Raw genomic sequence first — 20,047 nt, forward strand, 5'->3', positions numbered from 1 at the left:
GCATGCACACATGTCTGACCTATCGCGCACGCGCACATGTCTGACCTATCGCGCACGCGCACATGTCTGACCTATCGCGCACGCGCACATGTCTGACCTATCGCGCACTCGCACATGTCTGATCTATCGCGCACGCACACATGTCTGACCTATCGCGCACTCGCACATGTCTGATCTATCGCGCACGCACACATGTCTGACCTATCGCGCACGCGCACATGTCTGACCTATCGCGCACGCGCACATGTCTGACCTATCGCGCACGCGCACATGTCTGACCTATCGCGCACTCGCACATGTCTGATCTATCGCGCACGCACACATGTCTGACCTATCGCGCACTCGCACATGTCTGATCTATCGCGCACGCACACATGTCTGACCTATCGCGCACTCACACATGTCTGACCTATCGCGCACGCGCACATGTCTGACCTATCGCGCACTCGCACATGTCTGACCTATCGCGCACTCACACATGTCTGACCTATCGCGCACTCACACATGTCTGACCTATCGCGCACTCACACATGTCTGACCTATCGCGCGCGCACACATGTCTGACCTATCGCGCACTCGCTAATGTCTGACCTATCGCGCACTCGCACATGTCTGACCTATCGCGCACGCGCACATGTCTGACCTATCGCGCACGCACACATGTCTGACCTATCGCGCACTCACACATGTCTGACCTATCGCGCACGCACACATGTCTGACCTATCGCGCACTCGCACATGTCTGACCTATCGCGCACGCGCACATGTCTGACCTATCGCGCACTCACACATGTCTGACCTATCGCGCACGCACACATGTCTGACCTATCGCGCACTCGCACATGTCTGACCTATCGCGCACGCGCACATGTCTGACCTATCGCGCACTCGCACATGTCTGACCTATCGCGCACGCGCACATGTCTGACCTATCGCGCACACACACATGTCTGACCTATCGCGCACGCACACATGTCTGATCTATCGTGCACTCACACATGTCTGACCTATCGTGCACGCGCACATGTCTGACCTATCGCGCACGCACACATGTCTGACCTATCGTGCACGCTCACATGTCTGACCTATCGTGCACTCACACATGTCTGACCTATCGTGCACGCGCACATGTCTGACCTATCGTGCACGCTCACATGTCTGATCTATCGTGCACTCACACATGTCTGACCTATCGCGCATGCGCACATGTCTGACCTATCGCGCACGCACACATGTCTGATCTATCGCGCACTCGCACATGTCTGACCTATCGCGCACGCACACATGTCTGACCTATCGCGCACTCACACATGTCTGACCTATCGCGCACGCACACATGTCTGACCTATCGCGCACGCACACATGTCTGACCTATCGCGCACGCACACATGTCTGACCTATCGTGCACTCACACATGTCTGACCTATCGCGCACTCACACATGTCTGACCTATCGCGCACTCGCACATGTCTGACCTATCGCGCACTCGCACATGTCTGATCTATCGCGCACGCACACATGTCTGACCTATCGCGCACTCACACATGTCTGACCTATCGCGCACGCGCACATGTCTGACCTATCGCGCACGCGCACATGTCTGACCTATCGCGCACTCGCACATGTCTGACCTATCGCGCACGCACACATGTCTGACCTATCGCGCACTCGCACATGTCTGATCTATCGCGCACGCACACATGTCTGACCTATCGCGCACTCGCACATGTCTGACCTATCGCGCACGCGCACATGTCTGACCTATCGCGCACGCACACATGTCTGACCTATCGCGCACTCGCACATGTCTGACCTATCGCGCACGCGCACATGTCTGACCTATCGTGCACTCACACATGTCTGACCTATCGTGCACGCGCACATGTCTGACCTATCGCGCACGCGCACATGTCTGACCTATCGCGCACGCACACATGTCTGATCTATCGCGCACTCGCACATGTCTGACCTATCGCGCACGCTCACATGTCTGATCTATCGCGCACTCACACATGTCTGATCTATCGCGCACTCACACATGTCTGACCTATCGTGCACGCTCACATGTCTGATCTATCGCGCACTCACACATGTCTGATCTATCGCGCACGCGCACATGTCTGACCTATCGCGCACGCGCACATGTCTGACCTATCGCGCACGCACACATGTCTGATCTATCGCGCACTCACACATGTCTGACCTATCGTGCACGCTCACATGTCTGATCTATCGCGCACTCACACATGTCTGATCTATCGCGCACGCGCACATGTCTGACCTATCGCGCACGCGCACATGTCTGACCTATCGCGCACGCGCACATGTCTGACCTATCGCGCACTCGCACATGTCTGATCTATCGCGCACGCGCACATGTCTGACCTATCGCGCACTCGAACATGTCTGACCTATCGTGCACTCACACATGTCTGACCTATCGCGCACTCGCACATGTCTGACCTATCGCGCAAGCACACATGTCTGACCTATCGCGCACGCGCACATGTCTGACCTATCGCGCACGCACACATGTCTGACCTATCGCGCACTCACACATGTCTGACCTATCGTGCACTCACACATGTCTGACCTATCGCGCACTCGCACATGTCTGACCTATCGCGCACGCACACATGTCTGACCTATCGTGCACTCACACATGTCTGACCTATCGTGCACGCGCACATGTCTGACCTATCGCGCACGCACACATGTCTGACCTATCGCGCACTCACACATGTCTGACCTATCGCGCACTCACACATGTCTGACCTATCGCGCACTCACACATGTCTGACCTATCGCGCACTCGCACATGTCTGACCTATCGCGCACGCGCACATGTCTGACCTATCGCGCACGCGCACATGTCTGACCTATCGCGCACGCGCACATGTCTGACCTATCGCGCACTCGCACATGTCTGATCTATCGCGCACGCGCACATGTCTGACCTATCGCGCATGCGCACATGTCTGACCTATCGCGCACGCACACATGTCTGACCTATCGCGCACTCGCACATGTCTGACCTATCGCGCACGCACACATGTCTGACCTATCGCGCACGCGCACATGTCTGACCTATCGCGCACGCGCACATGTCTGACCTATCGCGCACGCGCACATGTCTGATCTATCGCGCACTCGCACATGTCTGACCTATCGCGCACACACACATGTCTGACCTATCGCGCACGCACACATGTCTGACCTATCGCGCACGCACACATGTCTGACCTATCGCGCACGCACACATGTCTGACCTATCGTGCACGCGCACATGTCTGATCTATCGTGCACTCACACATGTCTGACCTATCGCGCACTCGCACATGTCTGACCTATCGCGCACGCGCACATGTCTGACCTATCGTGCACTCACACATGTCTGACCTATCGTGCACGCGCACATGTCTGACCTATCGCGCACGCGCACATGTCTGACCTATCGCGCACGCACACATGTCTGATCTATCGCGCACTCGCACATGTCTGACCTATCGCGCACGCTCACATGTCTGATCTATCGCGCACTCACACATGTCTGAAATATCGCGCACTCACACATGTCTGACCTATCGTGCACGCTCACATGTCTGATCTATCGCGCACTCACACATGTCTGATCTATCGCGCACGCGCACATGTCTGACCTATCGCGCACGCGCACATGTCTGACCTATCGCGCACGCACACATGTCTGATCTATCGTGCACTCGCACATGTCTGACCTATCGCGCACGCACACATGTCTGATCTATCGCGCACGCTCACATGTCCGATCTATCGCGCACTCACACATGTCTGATCTATCGCGCACGCGCACATGTCTGACCTATCGCGCACTCGCACATGTCTGACCTATCGCGCACTCGCACATGTCTGGCCTATCGCGCACTCACACATGTCTGACCTATCGCGCACGCGCACATGTCTGACCTATCGCGCACGCGCACATGTCTGACCTATCGCGCACGCGCACATGTCTGACCTATCGCGCACTCGCACATGTCTGATCTATCGCGCACGCGCACATGTCTGACCTATCGCGCACTCGCACATGTCTGACCTATCGTGCACTCACACATGTCTGACCTATCGCGCACTCGCACATGTCTGACCTATCGCGCATGCACACATGTCTGACCTATCGCGCACGCGCACATGTCTGACCTATCGCGCATGCACACATGTCTGACCTATCGCGCACTCACACATGTCTGACCTATCGCGCACTCGCACATGTCTGACCTATCGCGCACGCACACATGTCTGACCTATCGTGCACTCGCACATGTCTGACCTATCGTGCACGCACACATGTCTGACCTATCGCGCACTCACACATGTCTGACCTATCGCGCACTCACACATGTCTGACCTATCGCGCACTCACACATGTCTGACCTATCGCGCACTCGCACATGTCTGACCTATCGCGCACTCACACATGTCTGACCTATCGCGCACGCGCACATGTCTGACCTATCGCGCACGCGCACATGTCTGACCTATCGCGCACGCGCACATGTCTGACCTATCGCGCACTCGCACATGTCTGATCTATCGCGCACGCGCACATGTCTGACCTATCGCGCACGCACACATGTCTGACCTATCGCGCACGCGCACATGTCTGACCTATCGCGCACGCGCACATGTCTGACCTATCGCGCACGCGCACATGTCTGATCTATCGCGCACTCGCACATGTCTGACCTATCGCGCACGCTCACATGTCTGACCTATCGTGCACGCGCACATGTCTGACCTATCGCGCACGCGCACATGTCTGACCTATCGCGCACGCGCACATGTCTGACCTATCGCGCACGCACACATGTCTGACCTATCGCGCACTCGCACATGTCTGACCTATCGCGCACTCGCACATGTCTGACCTATCGCGCACGCACACATGTCTGACCTATCGCGCACTCGCACATGTCTGATCTATCGCGCACGCACACATGTCTGACCTATCGCGCACTCGCACATGTCTGACCTATCGCGCACTCGCACATGTCTGATCTATCGCGCACGCACACATGTCTGACCTATCGCGCACTCGCACATGTCTGATCTATCGCGCACGCACACATGTCTGACCTATCGTGCACTCGCACATGTCTGACCTATCGCGCACTCACACATGTCTGACCTATCGCGCACGCGCACATGTCTGACCTATCGTGCACTCGCACATGTCTGACCTATCGCGCACTCACACATGTCTGACCTATCGCGCACGCGCACATGTCTGACCTATCGCGCACGCACACATGTCTGACCTATCGCGCACGCGCACATGTCTGACCTATCGCGCACTCACACATGTCTGACCTATCGCGCACGCGCACATGTCTGACCTATCGCGCACGCACACATGTCTGATCTATCGTGCACTCACACATGTCTGACCTATCGTGCACTCACACATGTCTGACCTATCGCGCATGCGCACATGTCTGACCTATCGCGCACGCACACATGTCTGATCTATCGCGCACTCGCACATGTCTGACCTATCGCGCACGCTCACATGTCTGACCTATCGCGCACTCACACATGTCTGACCTATCGCGCACGCACACATGTCTGACCTATCGCGCACGCACACATGTCTGACCTATCGCGCACGCACACATGTCTGACCTATCGCGCACTCGCACATGTCTGACCTATCGTGCACTCGCACATGTCTGACCTATCGCGCACTCGCACATGTCTGACCTATCGCGCACTCGCACATGTCTGACCTATCGCGCACTCGCACATGTCTGATCTATCGCGCACGCACACATGTCTGACCTATCGCGCACTCACACATGTCTGACCTATCGCGCACGCGCACATGTCTGACCTATCGCGCACGCGCACATGTCTGACCTATCGCGCACTCGCACATGTCTGACCTATCGCGCACGCACACATGTCTGACCTATCGCGCACTCGCACATGTCTGATCTATCGCGCACGCACACATGTCTGACCTATCGCGCACTCGCACATGTCTGACCTATCGCGCACGCGCACATGTCTGACCTATCGCGCACGCGCACATGTCTGACCTATCGTGCACTCACACATGTCTGACCTATCGTGCACGCGCACATGTCTGACCTATCGCGCACGCACACATGTCTGACCTATCGCGCACTCGCACATGTCTGACCTATCGCGCACGCGCACATGTCTGACCTATCGTGCACTCACACATGTCTGACCTATCGCGCACTCGCACATGTCTGACCTATCGCGCACGCACACATGTCTGACCTATCGCGCACGCACACATGTCTGACCTATCGCGCACTCGCACATGTCTGACCTATCGCGCACGCGCACATGTCTGACCTATCGTGCACTCACACATGTCTGACCTATCGTGCACGCGCACATGTCTGACCTATCGCGCACGCGCACATGTCTGACCTATCGCGCACGCACACATGTCTGATCTATCGCGCACTCGCACATGTCTGACCTATCGCGCACGCTCACATGTCTGATCTATCGCGCACTCACACATGTCTGATCTATCGCGCACTCACACATGTCTGACCTATCGTGCACGCTCACATGTCTGATCTATCGCGCACTCACACATGTCTGATCTATCGCGCACGCGCACATGTCTGACCTATCGCGCACGCGCACATGTCTGACCTATCGCGCACTCGCACATGTCTGACCTATCGTGCACGCACACATGTCTGATCTATCGCGCACTCACACATGTCTGACCTATCGTGCACGCTCACATGTCTGATCTATCGCGCACTCACACATGTCTGATCTATCGCGCACGCGCACATGTCTGACCTATCGCGCACTCGCACATGTCTGACCTATCGCGCACTCGCACATGTCTGGCCTATCGCGCACTCACACATGTCTGACCTATCGTGCACTCACACATGTCTGACCTATCGCGCACGCGCACATGTCTGACCTATCGCGCATGCACACATGTCTGACCTATCGCGCACTCACACATGTCTGACCTATCGTGCACTCACACATGTCTGACCTATCGCGCACTCGCACATGTCTGACCTATCGCGCATGCACACATGTCTGACCTATCGCGCACGCGCACATGTCTGACCTATCGCGCACGCGCACATGTCTGACCTATCGCGCACGCGCACATGTCTGACCTATCGCGCACTCGCACATGTCTGATCTATCGCGCACGCACACATGTCTGACCTATCGCGCACTCACACATGTCTGACCTATCGTGCACGCACACATGTCTGACCTATCGCGCACTCGCACATGTCTGACCTATCGCGCACTCGCACATGTCTGACCTATCGCGCACGCACACATGTCTGACCTATCGCGCACTCGCACATGTCTGACCTATCGCGCATGCACACATGTCTGACCTATCGCGCACGCGCACATGTCTGACCTATCGCGCACGCGCACATGTCTGACCTATCGCGCACGCGCACATGTCTGACCTATCGCGCACTCGCACATGTCTGATCTATCGCGCACGCACACATGTCTGACCTATCGCGCACGCGCACATGTCTGACCTATCGTGCACTCGCACATGTCTGACCTATCGCGCACTCACACATGTCTGACCTATCGCGCACGCGCACATGTCTGACCTATCGCGCACGCACACATGTCTGACCTATCGCGCACGCGCACATGTCTGACCTATCGCGCACTCACACATGTCTGACCTATCGCGCACTCACACATGTCTGACCTATCGTGCACGCACACATGTCTGACCTATCGCGCACTCGCACATGTCTGACCTATCGCGCGCGCGCACATGTCTGACCTATCGCGCACTCGCACATGTCTGACCTATCGCGCACTCGCACATGTCTGACCTATCGCGCACGCGCACATGTCTGACCTATCGCGCACGCACACATGTCTGACCTATCGCGCACTCACACATGTCTGACCTATCGCGCACGCACACATGTCTGACCTATCGCGCACGCGCACATGTCTGACCTATCGCGCACTCGCACATGTCTGACCTATCGCGCACGCGCACATGTCTGACCTATCGCGCACGCACACATGTCTGATCTATCGTGCACTCACACATGTCTGACCTATCGCGCACGCACACATGTCTGACCTATCGTGCACTCACACATGTCTGACCTATCGCGCATGCGCACATGTCTGACCTATCGCGCACGCACACATGTCTGATCTATCGCGCACTCGCACATGTCTGACCTATCGCGCACGCTCACATGTCTGACCTATCGCGCACTCACACATGTCTGACCTATCGCGCACGCACACATGTCTGACCTATCGCGCACGCACACATGTCTGACCTATCGTGCACTCACACATGTCTGACCTATCGCGCACTCACACATGTCTGACCTATCGCGCACTCGCACATGTCTGACCTATCGCGCACTCGCACATGTCTGATCTATCGCGCACGCACACATGTCTGACCTATCGCGCACTCACACATGTCTGACCTATCGCGCACGCGCACATGTCTGACCTATCGCGCACGCACACATGTCTGACCTATCGCGCACTCGCACATGTCTGATCTATCGCGCACGCACACATGTCTGACCTATCGCGCACTCACACATGTCTGACCTATCGCGCACGCGCACATGTCTGACCTATCGCGCACGCGCACATGTCTGATCTATCGCGCACTCGCACATGTCTGACCTATCGCGCACGCTCACATGTCTGATCTATCGCGCACTCACACATGTCTGATCTATCGCGCACTCGCACATGTCTGACCTATCGCGCACGCTCACATGTCTGATCTATCGCGCACTCACACATGTCTGATCTATCGCGCACTCACACATGTCTGACCTATCGCGCACGCTCACATGTCTGATCTATCGCGCACTCACACATGTCTGATCTATCGCGCACGCGCACATGTCTGACCTATCGCGCACGCGCACATGTCTGACCTATCGCGCACTCGCACATGTCTGACCTATCGCGCACGCACACATGTCTGATCTATCGCGCACTCACACATGTCTGACCTATCGTGCACGCTCACATGTCTGATCTATCGCGCACTCACACATGTCTGACCTATCGCGCACTCGCACATGTCTGATCTATCGCGCACGCGCACATGTCTGACCTATCGCGCACTCGCACATGTCTGACCTATCGTGCACTCACACATGTCTGACCTATCGCGCACTCGCACATGTCTGACCTATCGCGCATGCACACATGTCTGACCTATCGCGCACGCGCACTTGTCTGACCTATCGCGCATGCACACATGTCTGACCTATCGCGCACTCACACATGTCTGACCTATCGTGCACTCACACATGTCTGACCTATCGTGCACTCGCACATGTCTGACCTATCGTGCACTCGCACATGTCTGATCTATCGCGCACGCACACATGTCTGACCTATCGCGCACTCACACATGTCTGACCTATCGTGCACGCACACATGTCTGACCTATCGCGCACTCGCACATGTCTGACCTATCGCGCACTCGCACATGTCTGACCTATCGCGCACTCACACATGTCTGACCTATCGCGCACGCACACATGTCTGACCTATCGCGCACGCGCACATGTCTGACCTATCGCGCACGCACACATGTCTGACCTATCGCGCACGCGCATATGTCTGACCTATCGCGCACTCACACATGTCTGACCTATCGCGCACTCGCACATGTCTGATCTATCGCGCACGCACACATGTCTGACCTATCGCGCACTCGCACATGTCTGACCTATCGCGCGCGCACACATGTCTGACCTATCGCGCACTCGCACATGTCTGACCTATCGCGCACGCACACATGTCTGACCTATCGAGCACGCGCACATGTCTGACCTATCGCGCACGCGCACATGTCTGACCTATCGCGCACGCGCACATGTCTGACCTATCGCGCACTCGCACATGTCTGACCTATCGCGCACGCTCACATGTCTGACCTATCGCGCACTCACACATGTCTGACCTATCGCGCACTCACACATGTCTGACCTATCGCGCACTCACACATGTCTGACCTATCGCGCACTCGCACATGTCTGACCTATCGCGCACGCGCACATGTCTGACCTATCGCGCACGCGCACATGTCTGACCTATCGCGCACTCGCACATGTCTGATCTATCGCGCACGCGCACATGTCTGACCTATCGCGCATGCGCACATGTCTGACCTATCGCGCACTCGCACATGTCTGATCTATCGCGCACTCACACATGTCTGACCTATCGCGCACGCGCACATGTCTGACCTATCGCGCACGCGCACATGTCTGACCTATCGCGCACTCACACATGTCTGACCTATCGCGCACGCGCACATGTCTGACCTATCGCGCACGCGCACATGTCTGACCTATCGCGCACGCGCACATGTCTGACCTATCGTGCACTCACACATGTCTGACCTATCGCGCACGCGCACATGTCTGACCTATCGCGCACGCGCACATGTCTGACCTATCGCGCACTCGCACATGTCTGACCTATCGTGCACTCGCACATGTCTGACCTATCGCGCACGCGCACATGTCTGACCTATCGCGCACTCGCACATGTCTGACCTATCGCGCACGCGCACATGTCTGACCTATCGCGCACTCACACATGTCTGACCTATCGCGCACTCGCACATGTCTGACCTATCGCGCACTCGCACATGTCTGACCTATCGCGCACTCGCACATGTCTGACCTATCGCGCACTCGCACATGTCTGATCTATAGTGCACTCGCACATGTCTGACCTATCGCGCACGCGCACATGTCTGACCTATCGCGCACTCGCACATGTCTGACCTATCGCGCACGCGCACATGTCTGACCTATCGTGCACTCACACATGTCTGACCTATCGTGCACGCGCACATGTCTGACCTATCGCGCACGCGCACATGTCTGACCTATCGCGCACGCACACATGTCTGATCTATCGCGCACTCGCACATGTCTGACCTATCGCGCACGCTCACATGTCTGATCTATCGCGCACTCACACATGTCTGACCTATCGCGCACTCGCACATGTCTGACCTATCGCGCACGCACACATGTCTGACCTATCGCGCACTCACACATGTCTGATATATCGTGCACTCACACTTGTCTGACCTATCGCGCACTCGCACATGTCTGACCTATCGCGCACGCACACATGTCTGACCTATCGCGCACTCGCACATGTCTGACCTATCGTGCACTCGCACATGTCTGACCTATCGCGCACTCACACATGTCTGACCTATCGCGCACTCGCACATGTCTGACCTATCGCGCACTCGCACATGTCTGACCTATCGCGCACGCACACATGTCTGACCTATCGCGCACTCACACATGTCTGACCTATCGCGCACTCGCACATGTCTGACCTATCGCGCACTCGCACATGTCTGACCTATCGCGCACGCGCACATGTCTGACCTATCGCGCACGCACACATGTCTGACCTATCGCGCACGCGCACATGTCTGACCTATCGTGCACTCACACATGTCTGACCTATCGCGCACTCACACATGTCTGACCTATCGTGCACTCACACATGTCTGACCTATCGCGCACTCACACATGTCTGACCTATCGCGCACGCGCACATGTCTGACCTATCGCGCACGCACACATGTCTGACCTATCGCGCACGCGCACATGTCTGACCTATCGCGCACGCACACATGTCTGACCTATCGTGCACTCACACATGTCTGACCTATCGCGCACTCACACATGTCTGACCTATCGTGCACTCACACATGTCTGACCTATCGCGCACTCACACATGTCTGACCTATCGCGCACTCGCACATGTCTGACCTATCGCGCACGCACACATGTCTGACCTATCGCGCACTCACACATGTCTGACCTATCGCGCACTCGCACATGTCTGACCTATCGCGCACGCACACATGTCTGACCTATCGCGCACGCACACATGTCTGACCTATCGCGCACTCACACATGTCTGACCTATCGCGCACTCGCACATGTCTGACCTATCGCGCACTCACACATGTCTGACCTATCGCGCACTCGCACATGTCTGACCTATCGCGCACGCACACATGTCTGACCTATCGCGCACTCGCACATGTCTGACCTATCGCGCACGCACACATGTCTGACCTATCGCGCACGCACACATGTCTGACCTATCGCGCACTCACACATGTCTGACCTATCGCGCACTCGCACATGTCTGACCTATCGCGCACGCGCACATGTCTGACCTATCGCGCACTCACACGTGTCTGACCTATCGCGCACGCACACGTGTCTGACCTATCGCGCACGCACACATGTCTGACCTATCGCGCACTCGCACATGTCTGACCTATCGCGCACGCACACATGTCTGACCTATCGTGCACTCGCACATGTCTGACCTATCGCGCACTCGCACATGTCTGACCTATCGCGCACGCGCACATGTCTGACCTATCGCGCACTCGCACATGTCTGACCTATCGCGCACTCACACATGTCTGACCTATCGCGCACTCGCACATGTCTGACCTATCGCGCACGCACACATGTCTGACCTATCGCGCACTCACACATGTCTGACCTATCGCGCACTCGCACATGTCTGACCTATCGCGCACGCGCACATGTCTGACCTATCGCGCACTCGCACATGTCTGACCTATCGTGCACTCACACATGTCTGACCTATCGCGCACGCACACATGTCTGACCTATCGCGCACGCGCACATGTCTGACCTATCGCGCACTCGCACATGTCTGACCTATTGTGCACTCACACATGTCTGACCTATCGCGCACGCGCACATGTCTGACCTATCGCGCACTCACACATGTCTGACCTATCGCGCACTCACACATGTCTGACCTATCGCGCACTCACACATGTCTGATCTATCGCGCACGCGCACATGTCTGACCTATCGCGCACTCGCACATGTCTGACCTATCGCGCACTCACACATGTCTGACCTATCGCGCACTCACACATGTCTGACCTATCGCGCACTCGCACATGTCTGACCTATCGCGCACGCACACATGTCTGACCTATCGTGCACTCGCACATGTCTGACCTATCGCGCACTCACACATGTCTGACCTATCGCGCACGCGCACATGTCTGACCTATCGCGCACTCACACATGTCTGATCTATCGCGCACTCACACATGTCTGACCTATCGCGCACGCGCACATGTCTGACCTATCGCGCACACACACATGTCTGACCTATCGCGCACGCGCACATGTCTGACCTATCGCGCACTCACACATGTCTGACCTATCGCGCACTCACACATGTCTGACCTATCGCGCACGCACACATGTCTGACCTATCGCGCACGCGCACATGTCTGACCTATCGCGCACTCACACATGTCTGACCTATCGCGCACGCACACATGTCTGACCTATCGCGCACGCGCACATGTCTGACATATCGCGCACTCACACGTGTCTGACCTATCGCGCACGCACACGTGTCTGACCTATCGCGCACGCACACATGTCTGACCTATCGCGCACTCGCACATGTCTGACCTATCGCGCACGCACACATGTCTGATCTATCGTGCACTCACACATGTCTGACCTATCGTGCACTCGCACATGTCTGACCTATCGCGCACTCGCACATGTCTGACCTATCGCGCACGCGCACATGTCTGACCTATCGCGCACTCGCACATGTCTGACCTATCGCGCACTCACACATGTCTGACCTATCGCGCACTCGCACATGTCTGACCTATCGCGCACGCACACATGTCTGACCTATCGCGCACTCACACATGTCTGACCTATCGCGCACTCGCACATGTCTGACCTATCGCGCACGCGCACATGTCTGACCTATCGCGCACTCGCACATGTCTGACCTATCGTGCACTCACACATGTCTGACCTATCGCGCACGCACACATGTCTGACCTATCGCGCACGCGCACATGTCTGACCTATCGCGCACGCGCACATGTCTGACCTATCGCGCACGCGCACATGTCTGACCTATCGCGCACTCACACATGTCTGACCTATCGCGCACTCACACATGTCTGACCTATCGCGCACGCACACATGTCTGACCTATCGCGCACGCGCACATGTCTGACCTATCGCGCACGCACACATGTCTGACCTATCGCGCACTCGCACATGTCTGACCTATCGTGCACTCACACATGTCTGACCTATCGCGCACGCACACATGTCTGACCTATCGCGCACGCACACATGTCTGACCTATCGCGCACGCGCACATGTCTGACCTATCGCGCACGCGCACATGTCTGACCTATCGCGCACTCACACATGTCTGACCTATCGCGCACTCACACATGTCTGACCTATCGCGCACGCACACAGTCCTTTCAGTCCAACTATGAAGCCTGGAACCTGTTCTCCGGTGCCGCGTCATGTTCCTCTTTAACGAGCAGAGTTCCAAACACTCTGAGCACACGGTCCTTACACACGTCACATTTACACCAAAGCATCAATGAAGCTGTTATTTACTGCGGTCACACTTTTGTGCTTTGACAGAACAGTGTTCTCTCTGGCCCGCCCTGACCAGTGGCGGCGCTGCCACAAAGCTGTGCAGAGTGATGCGGTTGCCTCGTGGAAGTGGCATGGAATTATATATTTTAAGTCATGGGAGTCTGGACTTGGCCCGCGGGCCGCCTTTTTGAAACCCCTGTTATAGACCATGAAAATAGGTCAATGATCCCTAATATAGTTTAGTAAAAGGCCACAATTAGGATACGATCCAGAATGTTTTATTCTGTTGTCTCTCAGAGTAGCTCTGTGTGATTCTTGTGATTAATGGAAACAAGTTCATGCTAAACATTGAGTCAACACTTTTTTCTGTAAATTTGTGCTTCTTTGCCCTCATTAAATCTATATCGTAGTCAGCACATATTAATTATTTCTTTTGTTTTAGGAGAAAATAATCTTTCCATCCAGTCCATAATGACATTCATATCAGGTCCTGTAAAACACAACTTACAATCGTTTTTCCTTTTTTGCCTTTTCATTTCTACAGGCGACATCGCCATGTTCCCTGTTCGTACTACTAACGTTTCATAACCCATTCAATTAAAGTCACTCCCTAAGTTTGTTGAAGTTGATTAATGTAGTTTTAAATATTAGAGTATAGAGTCCTGCCGTTAAAGAGAATAATAGTTTGTCTTTAATGTTTGTCATTAAATGTGGTCTCTGAATAATATCGTTTTTGCTGTAATTTTTATACAAAAAATAATATCAGGATTGATTTGACTTATACTGGTTTGTGATTTATAGTCAGTGAAGAGTTCAATTCTAGATCATAATGATTTACATCTGAATCTCAGATGTGGACGAACTATCACCATAATGAGGACAGAAACATGCTGGAGAATCCTTCAGATGTCATTTAGTTTGATCCTTCTTGTGTCCGTCTCCTCAGCTAAAGTTGAGGTGAACAAACCAGTTTTCTGAAACATAAAACTCAGAGTTGGCCCAGTCCAAGTATAATAACTGAGTTATGGATTAATAAACTCATAAGAGTATTTTGCAAAGTGAAATAGGGCCATTGTCAGTTAAATCAGTGTCGTGAACAAATGACCTAAACTGTGTTTTCTGGACTATAAGTTGCACTAGCCCAAAAAATTACAATAGAGAAAAAAAACATATAAGTCACATTTTTTGGGGAAATTTATTTGATAAAATCAAAGACCAAAAACAGACATTTAATGTTGAAATGCAGTTTAAAATGATATCAGATTAGAGAACATGGTGAATAGGTGAACATATGCTAACCACGTAACATGACTGTGGTCTGGTATGTAAATGTAACATATTAAGATGACTATAGCATAAAGAGCTAACAAGTTTACCAAAGCGTCAGTTTTACTTTCCCTCTGCCGTTTGTCTTATGAGCACCTAACGATACTCAACCAATACTATTCACGCACTGTTCAGTTTATTTTGACTTTATTTTATGAGTAAATTCTTAATTTATGCTCGCCTTATTTGATTTGATAGACATTGCTTATTATCATTATCATGTTATTATTCATTGTTTCATGTTGTAACCAAAACAAGTTCCTATGTTTGAGAACTGTGTTCAGTTCCTCTTCAGGGAGCGGAGCCTTCATTAGCTTTTTTCTGTTCCGTCGACCTCTTCGACACCCGCCTGCACCATCAGATCAGCAATGTTTTTCTCCAAGTCACCAATGCGGGTACTCATCTCATCAATCCTTCCAATGATCTGGTCTGACATGGTCTTGAACTTGTTTTGCATCTGTTGTAGCAGAGACTGAACCACATTGGTTAGATCCTGCACATCCTTAGGATCAATCTCAGCCATGTCTTTGAACTACTACCACTAGTTGTAAGGAATGTATGTCCAAGAGTGATGCAGAGAAAATGTAGCTACTTGTTCTTAGTCTATGGTCAGATGGTCCTCTTAATCTGTATTTCATGAAAAGGAATTTAGTTTGAGTTTTTTCTGTAACAGACAAATAGCAAACACACAATGGAATAAGAAAGTATGTGTGAAACCAACCTGAAAGTAGAGTCTCTCTTTAGTTAACCGCACCGAAAAAGTCTCTTTCACTTGGGATTTTTCTGTATTCCCAATGACCTTTGGGCAACCATTCCTTCAAATAGAAAGAAACAAGAATACGATTAGAGGGTTGTTAAGTCATGGCGTCCTTGTTGTTCTCTTTCTACTTTTGGATGCGAGTTAAGTTAAATTCAATCAAACTTATAATTTAAGGCTTAAAATAAAGATGCTAAAACAATCAGCTTTGTTGAAGAAATAGGTAGACCCATTGAGTTATGAAAAAGTCTCTGGACCGTTATGTCTATTTTGATCAGGAAGTCCAGACAAAGTCCCTATTCCTTCTGTTTGTGTAGAACTGCTTTAAACACTCATCTGCTTGTCATTCAGTTTGCTCAGCTCTGCATCTACCTGCTCCTCTACATTTTACAACACTTCTGTTATGACATCCATTGGTTGATTTGCCATTGCTGGAATATTTCAATATAATCTAAAAGTTAAAAGAAACAGGGGAAAGAGACTGGGTAAATTAGCCTAAACCGAGGGTTTCAAGGAGATGACGCACTCACGTTACTTCTCGTTACATTAACCCCAGACTTTATTCTTTAGACTTTATTCTTTGGACTCCATTCTTCAGTTCTTCTTCTCACCCACTATCGGTATTGACTTGTACCTCTGTGATTATGTTTCATTGTCTTCAAAGCCCCTGAGATCAAAGCAGAAAGGAATTGATGCACATGCATTCTTTTTACATATGCTTTATATCTTCTTCTTCTTTTTCTTCTTCTTCTTCTGGCGGTTGGAATCCAAGTGTTGTACGTCTTAGACTTTAGACTTCAATCTGCAGAATATTCTTACATTCCAGTCTCAGGGATCGTGTAAGTCTGTCAGTTACTTTTAACATAGGGTTGAGTGGAATATTATAGAGTTAGGTTGTGTTACACTACGATCTGACACGGGGGGCGACTCCTGGGGGCGTGGCTGCGGTAGGTGGTGGGCGTGTGGCACTGTGGACGTCGGCCGCTGTTGAACCCCAAAGAAGATGAAAGCTACTACAACAGCAGCAGCTACAGATGAAGAAGGTCTGAAGTCTAAGACGTGGAACTGTAGTGGAACTGTAGTGGAACTGTAGTGGAACTGTAGTGGGACTGTAGTGGAACTGTAGTGGGACTGTAGTGGAACTGTAGTGGGACTGTAGTGGGACTGTAGTGGGACTGTAGTGGAACTGTAGTGGAACTGTAGTGGGACTGTAGTGGAACTGTAGTGGGACTGTAGTGGAACTGTAGTGGGACTGTAGTGGAACTGTAGTGGGACTGTAGTGGGACTGTAGTGGGACTGTAGTGGAACTGTAGTGGAACTGTAGTGGGACTGTAGTGGAACTGTAGTGGGACTGTAGTGGAACTGTAGTGGGACTGTAGTGGAACTGTAGTGGGACTGTAGTGGGACTGTAGTGGAACTGTAGTGGGACTGTAGTGGAACTGTAGTGGGACTGTAGTGGGACTGTAGTGGGACTGTAGTGGAACTGTAGTGGGACTGTAGTGGGACTGTAGTGGAACTGTAGTGGGACTGTAGTGGGACTGTAGTGGAACTGTAGTGGGACTGTAGTGGGACTGTAGTGGAACTGTAGTGGGACTGTAGTGGAACTGTAGTGGGACTGTAGTGGGACTGTAGTGGGACTGTAGTGGAACTGTAGTGGGACTGTAGTGGGACTGTAGTGGAACTGTAGTGGGACTGTAGTGGAACTGTAGTGGGACTGTAGTGGAACTGTAGTGGGACTGTAGTGGGACTGTAGTGGGACTGTAGTGGGACTGTAGTGGAACTGTAGTGGGACTGTAGTGGAACTGTAGTGGGACTGTAGTGGAACTGTAGTGGGACTGTAGTGGAACTGTAGTGGGACTGTAGTGGAACTGTAGTGGGACTGTAGTGGGACTGTAGTGGGACTGTAGTGGGACTGTAGTGGAACTGTAGTGGGACTGTAGTGGGACTGTAGTGGAACTGTAGTGGAACTGTAGTGGGACTGTAGTGGAACTGTAGTGGGACTGTAGTGGAACTGTAGTGGGACTGTAGTGGGACTGTAGTGGGACTGTAGTGGGACTGTAGTGGAACTGTAGTGGGACTGTAGTGGAACTGTAGTGGGACTGTAGTGGAACTGTAGTGGGACTGTAGTGGGACTGTAGTGGGACTGTAGTGGAACTGTAGTGGGACTGTAGTGGAACTGTAGTGGGACTGTAGTGGAACTGTAGTGGGACTGTAGTGGAACTGTAGTGGGACTGTAGTGGAACTGTAGTGGGACTGTAGTGGAACTGTAGTGGGACTGTAGTGGGACTGTAGTGGAACTGTAGTGGGACTGTAGTGGGACTGTAGTGGAACTGTAGTGGGACTGTAGTGGAACTGTAGTGGGACTGTAGTGGAACTGTAGTGGAACTGTAGTGGGACTGTAGTGGAACTGTAGTGGGACTGTAGTGGAACTGTAGTGGGACTGTAGTGGGACTGTAGTGGAACTGTAGTGGGACTGTAGTGGGACTGTAGTGGGACTGTAGTGGGACTGTAGTGGAACTGTAGTGGGACTGTAGTGGAACTGTAGTGGAACTGTAGTGGGACTGTAGTGGGACTGTAGTGGGACTGTAGTGGAACTGTAGCGGGACTGTAGTGGGACTGTAGTGGGACTGTAGTGGGACTGTAGTGGAACTGTAGTGGGACTGTAGTGGAACTGTAGTGGGACTGTAGTGGAACTGTAGTGGGACTGTAGTGGGACTGTAGTGGGACTGTAGTGGAACTGTAGTGGGACTGTAGTGGAACTGTAGTGGGACTGTAGTGGAACTGTAGTGGGACTGTAGTGGAACTGTAGTGGGACTGTAGTGGAACTGTAGTGGGACTGTAGTGGAACTGTAGTGGGACTGTAGTGGAACTGTAGTGGGACTGTAGTGGAACTGTAGTGGGACTGTAGTGGAACTGTAGTGGGACTGTAGTGGGACTGTAGTGGGACTGTAGTGGGACTGTAGTGGAACTGTAGTGGGACTGTAGTGGAACTGTAGTGGGACTGTAGTGGAACTGTAGTGGGACTGTAGTGGAACTGTAGTGGGACTGTAGTGGGACTGTAGTGGGACTGTAGTGGGACTGTAGTGGGACTGTAGTGGGACTGTAGTGGAACTGTAGTGGAACTGTAGTGGGACTGTAGTGGAACTGTAGTGGGACTGTAGTGGGACTGTAGTGGGACTGTAGTGGGACTGTAGTGGGACTGTAGTGGAACTGTAGTGGGACTGTAGTGGGACTGTAGTGGGACTGTAGTGGGACTGTAGTGGGACTGTAGTGGGACTGTAGTGGAACTGTAGTGGAACTGTAGTGGGACTGTAGTGGACTGTAGTGGGACTGTAGTGGGACTGTAGTGGAACTGTAGTGGGACTGTAGTGGACTGTAGTGGGACTGTAGTGGGACTGTAGTGGACTGTAGTGGGACTGTAGTGGACTGTAGTGGGACTGTAGTG

At 53.0% G+C, this 20,047-nt stretch overlaps 1 pseudogene; it reads right to left on the bottom strand.

Annotated features, from left to right (window-relative positions):
* LOC140370343 (coatomer subunit zeta-1 pseudogene) overlaps positions 1-16,368 on the bottom strand; it is a 40,813-nt pseudogene extending 24,445 nt beyond the window's left edge.
* Positions 16,369-20,047: the final 3,679 nt, after the last annotated feature.

Source organism: Eucyclogobius newberryi, unplaced genomic scaffold (assembly GCF_026437365.1).
Source record: "Eucyclogobius newberryi isolate DKJ021-1_F unplaced genomic scaffold, fEucNew1.0.hap1 SCAF_21, whole genome shotgun sequence".
In the NCBI taxonomy this organism is placed as follows: Eukaryota; Metazoa; Chordata; class Actinopteri; order Gobiiformes; family Gobiidae; genus Eucyclogobius; species Eucyclogobius newberryi.